General features: G+C 41.3%; 1 pseudogene; it reads right to left on the reverse strand.

Annotated features, from left to right (window-relative positions):
• Positions 1-549: 549 nt before the first annotated feature.
• On the reverse strand, positions 550-1,212 carry LOC142865810 (histone H2B type W-T pseudogene; annotated as a pseudogene).
• Positions 1,213-12,716: the final 11,504 nt, after the last annotated feature.

Raw genomic sequence — 12,716 nt, forward strand, 5'->3', positions numbered from 1 at the left:
GGAGAAACCACAGAACAGGGGAGGGTGGAAAGGAGCCAGGCCAGCTCCAGAATGCAGCTCTCAGCCCCACCCACACACTCAGACTTTTCAGCTGAGTGGGGCCATTTCAGCCCCTCCCTGGTACCTTTGCACAAAAGCAGAGAACAGACCTTTGATCCCAGCCTACAGCATTTGTGGAGCCTGAGGCCAGGCTCACCCAACCCAGCCCCGCCCAGCCTCACTCCCCTACCTGCCCCACTGAGGTGGAGAATAAGGACACACCTGGACATCCCAGGCCCCACCCACCAGCTGAGGCACCAGAGTGCCTCTCCAGAGGAACAAGAAATTGAAATATTAAAGAAAAATCAAACAGAACTTCTCAAAATGAACAATTTATTGAGGGAATGACACAACTGAGTGGAAAGCCTCAAAACGAGGGCAGATCAAAGACAGGAAGAATCTGAGGGCTGGAAAATAAACTTTTGAACCAAACAAGTCTCTGAACTGAACACTTGGCCCCGAAGCGGCCTGGCGCCGACTGCCAGGAGCACGGGGTGCGGGCCGCGCCGGCTACTGCTGCTCCGGGCCGTCCGGGGTGGCTCTGACGAGAGCCTTTGGGGGCCGCTGCTCCGGCGGGGCGGGGGCGGCGTACTTGCTGCGCGTGTATCTGAGCACGGCCTTGTTGCCCGCGGACACGGCGAACTTGCCCATCTCCCCGGGCAGCGTGAGGCGCACGGCCGTCTGCACCTCTCTGGCGGTGATGGTCGAGCGCTCGGTGTAGCGCGCCAGCCGGCCGGCCTCCTCGGCGATGCGCTCGAAGATGTCGTGGACGAACGAATCCATCACCCTCACGGCCGCAGGGGACAGGCGGAGGTCGTCGTGCACCAGCTTCAGGACCCTGGGGAAGTAGGTGGCGAAGCTGTCGCGGTCACGGCTGGAGCGGCGGCTGCGACGCCTCGGCTGCTTCTGCTTCTGGGTCGTCGTGGGCGATTCGGCCTCTTCAGGTGCCTGGGCCGATTCAGCCTCTTCAGGTGCCTGGGCGCCGGGGCAGGCCTCAGAGGACAGCTCGGACGAGGGCTCGGCCATGGCGGAGACAGCAGTCGGGGCTCTGGAGAAGCGAAGATGGAGGCTTGGGGCCGTTGGGGACCCGTTTTCCCGCGCTGGGCTTCCCAACGTCACGGGCCACGTGGCCATTGACTGGATGGAATGTCACGAGGTGAGCCTATCAGAGAGCCTGGCTGCCCTGAAGGTGATTGGATGGTGCTCCTGTGGCTGGGTGTGGCATGCACCTGTCACTGCGGGCTCCTGCCGTCCTAGGAGCGTCCTGTTGCCTGACTCGGGGAAAGTCACCAAGATGCCCCACACAGCAAGAGGTCATCCGACCATATCAGCTGATTGATGCCACACCATGAGCTTTTGAATGACATCAGAGTAATCTCCAAAACTGTAGTGATTTCAGCTTCAGTTCTTTAAGAATCTGCCCTCCAGAACCCAAGTCCATCATAACAGAGAAGTGAAGTTTGTCATACTTGGGACCTTCCTCAGAATCTGTTGTAATCCCTGTCTAAGTCACCCTGATATGAACAGGAACTGAAGGACTTTGCCAGCAGAGAGCCCTCTGGAAGGAAAGGGACCTGGCTGCCCCACTCCTGCCTCCAGTTATGATCACCCCTCACTGAATCTAGAAGAGGACTATGGCAAAATCACAGTCTCTACGCAGAGAACACAAAAAAATTGTTATATTTGAAAAGTATATAACAACATTCAATATTTACCAAGTTTAATACTGTATCTTAAATATAGTTAGCTCCTAAAGATTGTCCTACATGTTAGAAACACATTAGAGCTGTTGCATTTTTTAAAATTCCTAAATTCTTATAAAATTAAATCTCATGGAAACTTTCTTATGAGGAAAAAGCCTATCAATAATATAGAAATGTTTAAAACTTGTAAGAATCTATGATAATATGCACAATAACATTTTCTCAATGTTTTTATGCTAAAACAAATTACACAAATTGACCCCCAAACAGATGTAAGAAGTTGAGTATTAATCATGGTTGAAAGAATGGAGAACATGAATGACCTGTCATCCCCAATGGTGAGGGATCCAATGGTGTTTTCCCTTAGACATTTAAAAACCAGCTAATTCTACTGCTAACAAAAAATGCCTAATAACAAAATCAGCCCAGATTATGAGGAGAAAAATGTAATTTTTATTTCAAAATATGAAAAACCAGTGAGGAAATTTAAAAAAAATTAGAGTGTTGATATCACTTAACTCCCATGAGAATCGCCTTTATCAAAATGTCCCCAAACAACAAATGCTGGAGTGGATGTGGAGAGATTGGAACACTCTTACATTGCTGGTGGGACTACAAATCAGTAAAACCCCTATCTAACGTAATTTGGAGATGCCTCAAAGAGCTAAAAGTAGAAATACCAGTTGATCCAGCAATCCTACTACTAGGCATGTACCCAAAGGAATAAAAGACATTCTATAATGAAGACATCTGCATTTGAATGTTTATGGCAGCACAATTCACAATTGCAAAGATGTGGAAACAACCCGGGTGCCCATCAAGACATGAATGGATTAACAAATGTGGTATATGTACACCATGGATTATTATTCAACTACAAAAACAATGGTGATCTAGCAACTCTTGTATTGCCCTAGATAGAGATTGAGCCCATCCTTAGAAGTGAGGTATCACAAGAATGGAAAAACATGCACTACATGTACTAGCCATCAAATCAGTACTAACCAATCAACACTAATGTGTTCACATGGTAGTAATATTCATTGGGTGCCGGTAAGGTAGGCGGGGGGGTGTAAACTCACAACTAATGGAAGAGGAGAACACTGTATAGGCGAAGGGCACACTTGTAGCCCTGGCTTGAGCGAGGCAAAGGCATTACATGTAACCAAAATATTCGTACCCCCATAATATGCTGAAGTAAAAAAAGGAAAAGTGCCAAGTGCAAATAAGTATATAGACATCCCACTTGAAATATTAGCAATGAAATTCTTCTCAATTTGATGCAAGGATACAAGAGACATGTTGTGCTCCCAGCCACACATAGAAAAAGTCAGCTGACCACATCATCCACATCATCTGATTGATGAAACACCATGCAAACGTTGATGAGAAGCCACAAAAACAGCATGAAGTGTAGAAATTTCAACTTTGCCTGTTTGAGACAGCCTGACCTTCATAATCCAGGTCCATTATGCCAAGGGGAATGATTCTGGCCATGATGGGCCCTTGGTCCTCTAACTCAGAATCCACTTTTGTCCTGGGCTGAGCCATGTAGTTTAAGCAGGAATTATTTGACATGGTGACTGGAGTGCTCTTGGAAATCAAGGGAGATGGCTGTTCAAATACTGGTTTGGGTTCCTATCAAAACTCTCAGTAATTGGTAAAAGTGGAAATGAGAAAACACAGAGTCTATACACAGAAACCAACAGGAATGAAGACTTTTTTAAAAATGTGAACATTGTGAAACATTTATCAAGATTAAATTTTTTCCTTCTTGTTACTTTGGTCATAAAAAATATACATTGGAATGGTGAATATATATAATTTATTAGTTGAAAAAGTAAATATCACCATAATTCTTTAAGAAAGCACCATAGGGAGAAAAAGAAAGCCAATAAGCAGAAAATACTTTGTAACTAAAACACATTCTTTTCAAGATTCTCTGATAATACTTGTAAAGATATCCCTTAAGTGTCTTAGTATGTAAAATTGAGTTACAGAAATTGAACCAAAAAGAGAAAAATACCTAAGAAGAAATGAAGAAATGGAGGTCATCTTTAGTCATCATGCTAAATGGTCAGGATTCCAAGGACGTTTTCTGTCAGACCTGTATGGAGTGGCTTATTATGCTGATAATAAAACGGTTCCAGATTATGAAGGGAAAAGAGCTCATTTATTTTTCTAAAAAATATGTGATGATAATGCTACTGAAGAAATCATGGTAATCTCATTTCTGAATAGTCCCTCTAACAGATGAGGACATAAAATCCTACTTGAAATATGAGCAATCAAATCCTTCTTTTAATTTGATGCAAGGGACAAGAGACATGTCCATTACAATCTCTGGATTCGTGTCATTAAATCACCATGATTAAAACCAGGAAAGCAGGAAGGGTGTGGTAGCTCATGCCTGTAATTCTCCCACTCTGGGAGTCCGACGTGGGAGGATCGCTTTGATATCAGGAGTTCAACACCAGTCTGTGCAAGAACGAGACCCCGTGTCTACCATAAATAGAAGGAAAAAAAAAAGTATCTGGTGCAGTCGTGTGCACCTATAGTCCGAGCTACTCGGAGGCTGAGGCAGAAGGATCACCTGAGCCCAGGAGTGTGAGGTTGCAGTGAGCTTTGATGATGCCACTGCACTATAGCCAGGGGAACAAGAGAGACTCAGTCACAAAAAAACAAAAACAAGAACAACAATAAAAAATGAGAAAGCAAAGAAACAACAGGGAAAGAACCACACCAATTTCCTCCACTATCTCCAAGGCTGAGCATTCCAGGAAGCTCAAGTGGTTCCTCCTAGGTCACTCTCATAGTTTGGCCATGGCAAGTCCTTCATTGCTGAGCCAGTGAAAACCAGGACAAGAGCTGCTCTCATGAGATGTTTTCATCATCCATGTGATACAAATTGACAGCATTTAGTTCTATCTTGTTTTTTCTCTCCTTCAACATAGCAATAAGGATTATTGCAACTATTTTACACAGTAATTGTTTTTCATTTACCCCTATTTGTTAATCTATTATATTTGCATTCTTTGTGTCTAGAACCATCTTCCTATGATCATATTCCCTCTTCTTAAATGACATTCTTGAGAAACTGCTTTAACATGATGTCTGTTGGTATAAACACAGTGGGTTTTCATGTTCTCTCACATCTCTACTTGAGAGTTAGGTTCTGCAGGAAGCTGACACTGAGATGGAATTTAGTGTGCAGGAAAATCATTCAGGAGCAATGGCTGAGAGAAGGACAGAAGGAGGCAGACGTGGGCAGAGGGAGAAATGCATCTCTCATGCATGGCCAACAAAAGCCTCTTCTGATCCCATGAGGAACTATGAAGATGAGAGGCTCATTAGAGTTATTTCACACTGGGCAGAAATAGCCAGGTCTTTGCCCTCCCTCCACAATCAGGCAGTCAGTAGGAGCCATGTAGGGAAGCGGGTGTGTGAGCTTGGGTAAGGCAGTGCTAAAAGCTGACGACTGGCACCTGATTGTGCCCCTAGCAGCTGAAAAAGGAAGTCTGTCTTTGAAAGGGTATGGTCCATCTGAAAGCTTGTCATAGACTCCTCTTTAATAATAGTTTGGCTAATAATACAAAAGTATGTCCTCAGCTGCTTACTCACAGATATTGCTTTCATTTTCCATTTATGGACATAAGGTTGCCTGTCATGTTGTTATTCCTTTACAGGCTATGTGGTTTTTTTATATTATTTTCAATTAAAAATCATAGCTGTATTTCACTTATGGAGTACAACTGATCTTTTCCTATATGTGTATAATGTGGACTGATTAAAACAAGCTAATTCACTTATTCATCACCCCCTCCCAAAAAAACTTATGAGATTTAGCAAAAACAGTATTAAGAGGGCAGTTTATAGTAATAAATGCCTACATCAAAAAGTGGAAAGGTTTCAAATAAATAACCCAAAATGCATTTAAACAACTACAAAAGCAAGAACAAACCAAACACAAAATTAGTAGAAGGAAAGAAATAACAAACATCAGAATATTCAGGTACAACCTGGGCAATATAGTGAGACCTCATCTCCAAAAAAAAAAAAAAAAAGCCAGAGAAAAATAAAATTGAGACTAAAAAAGCAATTCAAAATACTAAGTAAATGAAAAGTTGGTTTTTGGAAATGAAACAAAATTGACAAACCGTTAACTAGACTAACCAAGAAGAAAGAAAAATGACTGAAAGGAATAAAATTAGAAATGAAAAAGGAGATACTAGAACTGATACCACAGAAATACGAGGGATCATCAGGGACTATTATGAACAACGAAGAAGACCTAGTGGAAATGGATAAATTCCTGGATATACAACCTACTAAGATTAAACTGATAAGAGAGAGAAAACCCACACAGACAAATTACTGGTAACAAGACTGAATCAGTGATAAAAACCTCCCCTCAATAGGAAGTTTAGGACCTCATGGCTTCACTGCTGCATTCAACCAAACATTTAAAGAAAGACTAATGCCAATTTTTCTCAAACTCTACCAGAAAACTGAAGAGGAGTGATCTTCCAAACTCATTCTACAACACCAGCATTACCTGATACCAAAATTACACAAGGACACAACAAAAAAAGAAAACTATAAGCCAACATCCTTGATGAACATAGATGCAAAAATCCTCAATAAATTACTAGCAAACCAAATTCAACAGCACGCTAAAACGATCGATCATTCACCATGATCAAGTAGGATTTCTCCTAGGGAGGTTAGAATGATTCAACACTTATAGATGGTTCAGTCTGTAAATGTGATATACCACATCAACAGAATGAAGGACAAAAACCATACACTCCTATCAGTACCTTTAGTAAAATAATTTGATAAAATTCAGCATTACTTCATGATAAAAAAAAAAAAAACTCTGAACAAGTTAAGTATAGTAGGAAAGTACCTCAACACAATCAAGGCCACATATGACAAACCCATCAATAACATCATGTTAAATAGGGAAATTTAAAAGCTTTTCCTTTACAATTGGCAACAAGACAACTTATAACTTTTATTCAGCATAGTGCTGAAAGTCCTACCTAGAGCAATTAGACAGGAGAAAGAAAGAAAGGACATCCAAATTGGAAAGGAGGAAGCCAAATTGGCTCTGTTTGCAGATGACACAATCTTATACATAGAAAACCTTAAATGCTCCACCAAAAAACCTCTTAGAACTAATTACAAAATCAACATACAAAAACCAGTAGCGTTTGTGTACACCAACAGTGAACTAGCAGAAACAGATTTCAAAGAAGCAATCCCATGTACAATAGCTACACAAAACTCACCTAACAATATATTTAACAAAGAAGTTAAAAGATCTCTACAAAGCAAACCACAAAACAGGGATGAAAGAAATTGAAATTGAAGGGGACAGAAAAAAATGGAAAGACATCCCATGTTTATGAATTTGAAGAAATTACATTGTGAAAATGACCATATTCTCCAAAGTCATCTACAGCCTCAATGAAATTCCTATCAAATGACAATTGACAATCTTCAGTGACATAGAAAAAAAATCCTCAAATTTATATGGAACCACAAAAGACCATGAGCATACAAAGCAATCCTGTGCCGAATGAACAAAGCTGGAGGCATAATACTACCTGAGTTCAAAATATACTGCAAAAGTATAGTAACCAAAAGACCCTGGCATTGGCATAGAATCAGACACACAGACTAATGGAACAGAGTAGGGAATCCAGAAATAAATCCACACATTACATACAGCCAACTCATTTTGACAATATATAAGTAACTCTAACAAATCTATAGGAAAGAATCAAATAATCAAATTTAAAAATGGACAACAGATCTGCATAGACATTTCTTAAAAGACATACAAATGGCCAACAGAAATATCAGAAAATTCTCAACCATCACTAATCATCAAGGAAATGCAAATGAAACTACAATGAGATATCATCTCACCCCAGTTAAAATGGCATTTATCAAAAGGCAATAACAAATGCTGGCAAGGATATGGAGAAAGAGAACCCTCATACACTGTCGGTAGGAATGTAAATTAGTGCAACCACTATGGAGAACAGTATGGAGGTTCCTGAAAAAACTAACAATAGCACTACTATATGATCCAGCAATCCCACCGCTGGGTATGCAGCCAAAAGAAAGGCCATCAGTATGTCAAAGAGCTATATTTACTCCCATGTTTATTGCAGCACTATTGATAATAGCCAAGATGCAGATCAACCTAAGTGTCCATCAACAAAGAATGAATGAAGATAACGTGTAGACCCATGTGGTGACGTCAGGCTCTCCCGGGCCCTAAGCCTCGCGCCAGGCGAGGGTCAGGCGGTTACTGGGAAGGGGACGCTCCTCTGGCTCTGCACGCGGGCGGACCCCAACCGCCTTCGCTCCCGCCCTCCGCCTCGCGCCATGGCGGGCTCGGGTCGTCTTGCCGCAGCGGGCAGCCCTCGCTCGCCCCTGTGGTTGTTGACTTGTGGCCGGGGGACCGGTCTACTGCACGTGCAGGTGTTGGGTCTGGGTGGCCCTTTGCTCCCCAGGCAGAAAAATTTAAAAAAAAAAAAAAAAAAACAGCGAAAAGAAGGAAAATGAAGAGTAAAGAAAAACACAAAAAAAAACCAAAATGGAATACTATTTGGCCATAAAAACAAAGAAATCCTGTCATTTGTAGCAAAATGAACGAGCCTACAGGAAGTTATAGTAAGTGAAATAAGCCAGGCACAGAAAAGTAAATATCACAGGTTCTCACTCAGGTGTGGGGGCTAACCCCGTTATTGCATGGAGGTGGAGACAAGAATGACGATTACCAGGGTTTGAGGAGGAGGGCAGGTGAAGAGAGGTTGGTTAATGGATACAAACACACACAAAAAAGGAATAAGTTTTAATGTCTCATGGCAGAGTAGGGTGACTACAGTTAACACCAATGTAGTGTCTCTTTCAAAATAGCTAGAAAAGAAGATCTGGAATGCTCCCAACACAAGAAATGATCAATGTTTGCCATGATGGATGTCCCAGTTAACTTGATTTCATCTTTGCACGTTGTATGCAGGTATCCAAATACCACATATACCCCATCAATATGTACAGCTATTAAGTGGACTATTAAATATCTATGAAAATAAATTTTAGAAGACAAAAAGCCTCCAAGTCATACATTTCTCTATTATTGCACCTTTTCATTCTACTCATTTGAAAATGAAGAAGAGTTTCTAAGAGAAAACAAACAAAAAACAGAAGCAAAAACAATGGGGTGTTTTGTTACCATCCCTTTAGCTGGTTCAGGCCCCTGGATATTGGCTGCACATTCTAATCACCTGGGGCTTCTAAGCCAACACCCACAACACGCGTCACTCTAGAGATTTGGGTCTAATTAGTCAGGGCTGGGGCCTCTGGAGCGGCACTTGTTAAAGCTCCCTAGGTGATTCTCATGTGCAGCTGCCATTGACCCAGCTCATTCTCTCTCAAGCATGTTTGTTTTACTTATTTCCTGTGATGTCACCTCTCCTTCATAGAGACAAAAGCTTTCTGTCTGTCATCTCTTAATATAATGCTTTAAGAATCAAGTAATGGACTCATTGCAATCTTGTGTCTTTTGCTCCTAATTGACTAAAAATGCCATCTTGAGTTGTCCTTTTAGGTTTTGCAAGGATCAGATCAGAGCCACCCAGCTCTGTCGCCATAGGCCTGGCCAAGCTTTCAGATTGTTCCTTGCCTTTGGGTCCCTTCCATCTTTTTGCATATATTTCCTGCTCCCACCTGAGTGCCCCAGTAACATCACCTTGGGTTCCTCTGGTTTCTTCCGTGTTCCATCCCGCTGCTGTCATTGATGAGAGTGGTGCGGTTCCATTTTGAGAGTGTTTTGTCACATTCCTCACAAAGACCCCTGTAGTGTCTTGGGCCACAGAGACACCCCTTTCTTGCCTTGTTATATTCGAGATTCACGAGGCCCCAGGACAGAGAGACAGAGTCACCAAGGCTGTAATTATCAAAAGGAGTTTTATTGTCTAGCTCGAGCTAGGGTCCGAGCCCCCAGAGTGCCAACGCAGTGGCCTCTTTTCTGGGCAGGGACCCTCCTTTGTGTGTTGTCCCCTTTTTATAACTCAGTTGTTTACACACTGGTCATGTATCCGTCCCCATAGTGATTTTTACTTCATCCTGCCCTGATAGGCTCTAACCTGTTCCGGGTCCTAGCTGAGAGACTCGGGTTTCCGCGTTGTCTTTTTCCTCTGCATCCCATAATGTACTCATAATGCCTTGCGGTTAGCAAGCAAGCAGTAAATAGGAGCTGGAAGGTGTCCATTGTCCTTATAGCCTAGTATCTGACAGCCTTGATTATTTTTGAAATTTATTTCCCTAAAGTATAGGGTGTATGATTAATCCCTACCTTCTGCTATTACAAAATTCTCAAAATCTTCCAAGTTCCAATGAGTTTGACTTCATTGGCAAAGTCAAAATGCAGTCTAAGAGAGTAGCTTGCTTCCCCACCCCCATCCCCTCGCTTCTGAAAGATAAGTCAAGAAAGGCAGTTAGGAATGTATCAGATACTTTGTTTATCAGTAAGTTTTAATTTGTGTATTTTTTTTTAATTTCGGCATATTATGAGGGAACAGATTTTAAGGTTTCAATAAATGCCCTCCCCCCCACAAGTCTGAGTTACCAGCATGACCATCCCCCAGATGGTGCACATCTCACTCCTTATGTATATATATACCCGCCCCCCTCCCCCTTCCCACCTCCCCAATACCCTATTACTGTAGTACCTATGTGTCCACTTAGGTGCTGCTCAGTTAATACCAGTTTGCTGGAGAATATATCTGGTGCTTGTTTTTGCATTCTTGGGATACTTCACTTAGTAGTATGGGTTCCAGCTCTAACCAGGAAAATATAAGATGTGCTATATCACCGTTGTTTCTTAGAGCTGAATAGTACTCCATGGTATACATATACCACATTTTATTAATCCATTCTTGGATTGATGGGCACTTGGGCTGTTTCCACAGACGTGCAATTATGAATTGTGCTGCTATAAACATTCGAGTGCAGGTATCTTTTTTGTAGAGTCTCATTGGATCATTTGGGTAGATGCCCAGCAATGGGATTGCTGGATCAAATGGAAGATTCACTTGTATCGCTTTAAGGTATCTCCATATTGCTTTCCACAGAGGTTGAACTAGTTTGCAGTCCCACCAGCAGTGTAGGAGTGTTCCTCTCTCTCCGCATCCACTCCAGCATTTGTTATTTGGAGACTTTTTGATAAAGGCCATTCTCACTGGACTTAAGTGATATCTCATTGTAGTTTTGATTTGCATTTCCCTGATGATTAGAGATGATGAGCATTTTTTCATATGTTTGTTGGCCATTCTTTTGTCTTCTTTAGAAAAGTTTCTGTTCAAGTCCTTTGCCCACTTTTTAATAGGGTTATTTGATTTTTTCTTGCTGATTTTCATGAGTTCTAAGTATATTCTAGTTATCAGCCCTTTATCAGATACGTAGGATGCAAAAATTTTCTCCCATTCTGTAGGTTGTCTGTTTACTTTCATGACTATTTCTTTGGCTGTGCAGAAGCTTTTTAGTTTGATCATGTCCCATTTATTTATTTTTGTTGCTGCTGTGATTGCCTTTGGGGACTTCTTCATAATCTCTTTGCCTAGGCCGATGTCTAGGAGAGTGTTTCCAACATTTTCCTCTAGAATTCTAATAGTTTCATACCTTAGGTTTAAATCTGTTATCCAGCGTGAGTTGATTTTTGTGAGAGGTGAAAGGTGTGGGTCCTGCTTTAGCCTTCTACAAGTGGCTATCCAGTTTTCCCAGCACCATTTATTGAAAAGGGATTCTTTTCCCCAGCGTATCTTTTTGTCTGCTTTGTCAAAGATTAGATGGCTATATGAGGATGGTTTTATATCAGGATTCTCAGAGCTGTTCCACTGATCAATATTCCTATTTTTGTGCCAATACCAGATTGTTTTAGTTACTACAGCTTTGTAGTATAGTGTGATATCTGGCATATTAATACCTCCCATTTTGTTTTTGTTGCCTAGAATTACTCTTGATATTCGGGGACTTCTTTGGTTCCAAACAAAGTGTAAAATTATTTTTTCTATATCTGTGAAGAATGCTGATGGAATTTTAATAGGTATTGCATTGAATCTGTAGATCAGTTTGGGTAGCATAGACATTTTGATGATGTTGAGTCTGCCGATCCATGAGCATGGAATGGATTTCCATCTGTTTACATCCTCTGCTATTTCCTTCCTCAGTGTTTCATAGTTCTCCCTGTAGAGGTCTTTTACCTCTTTGGTTAAGTATACTCCTAGGTACTTTAATTTCTTTGTTGCTATTGTGAAGGGTATTGAGTCTTTAATTTGGTTCTCAATTTGATTGTTGTTGGCGTATATGAATGCCTCTGATTTCTGTGTATTGATTTTGTATCCTGAGACTTTACTAAATTCATTGATCAGTTCCAGGAGTTTCTTGGTTGAATCTTTGGGGTTTTCTAAATACAATATCATATCATCAGCAAACAGTGAAAGTTTGATCTCTTCTGCTCCTATTTGGATACCTTTAATTCCACTTTCCTGTCTGATTGCTGTAGCCAGGACTTCCAGCACTATGTTGAATAGAAGTGGAGATAGTGGGCAGCCTTGTCTGGTTCCAGTTCTAAGTGGGAATGCTTTCAGTTTTTCCCCATTCAGTATAATGTTGGCTATGGGTCTGTCATATATGGCTTGTATCATTTTTAGGTATGTCCCTTCTCTGCCTATTTTCTTAAGTGTTCGTATCATGAAAGGGTGTTGAATTTTGTCAAAAGCTTTTTCTGCATCTATTGAAAGAATCATGTGGTCTTTGTTTTTGCTTCTGTTTATGTGGTGAATTCCATTTATAGATTTACGTATGTTGAACCATACCTGCATCCCTGGGATGAAGCCCACTTGGTCGTGATGGATTATTTTTTTAATAAGCGTCTGGATTCGGTTAGCTAAGATT

The sequence above is a fragment of the Microcebus murinus genome, chromosome X (assembly GCF_040939455.1).
Source record: "Microcebus murinus isolate Inina chromosome X, M.murinus_Inina_mat1.0, whole genome shotgun sequence".
NCBI lineage: Eukaryota > Metazoa > Chordata > Mammalia > Primates > Cheirogaleidae > Microcebus > Microcebus murinus.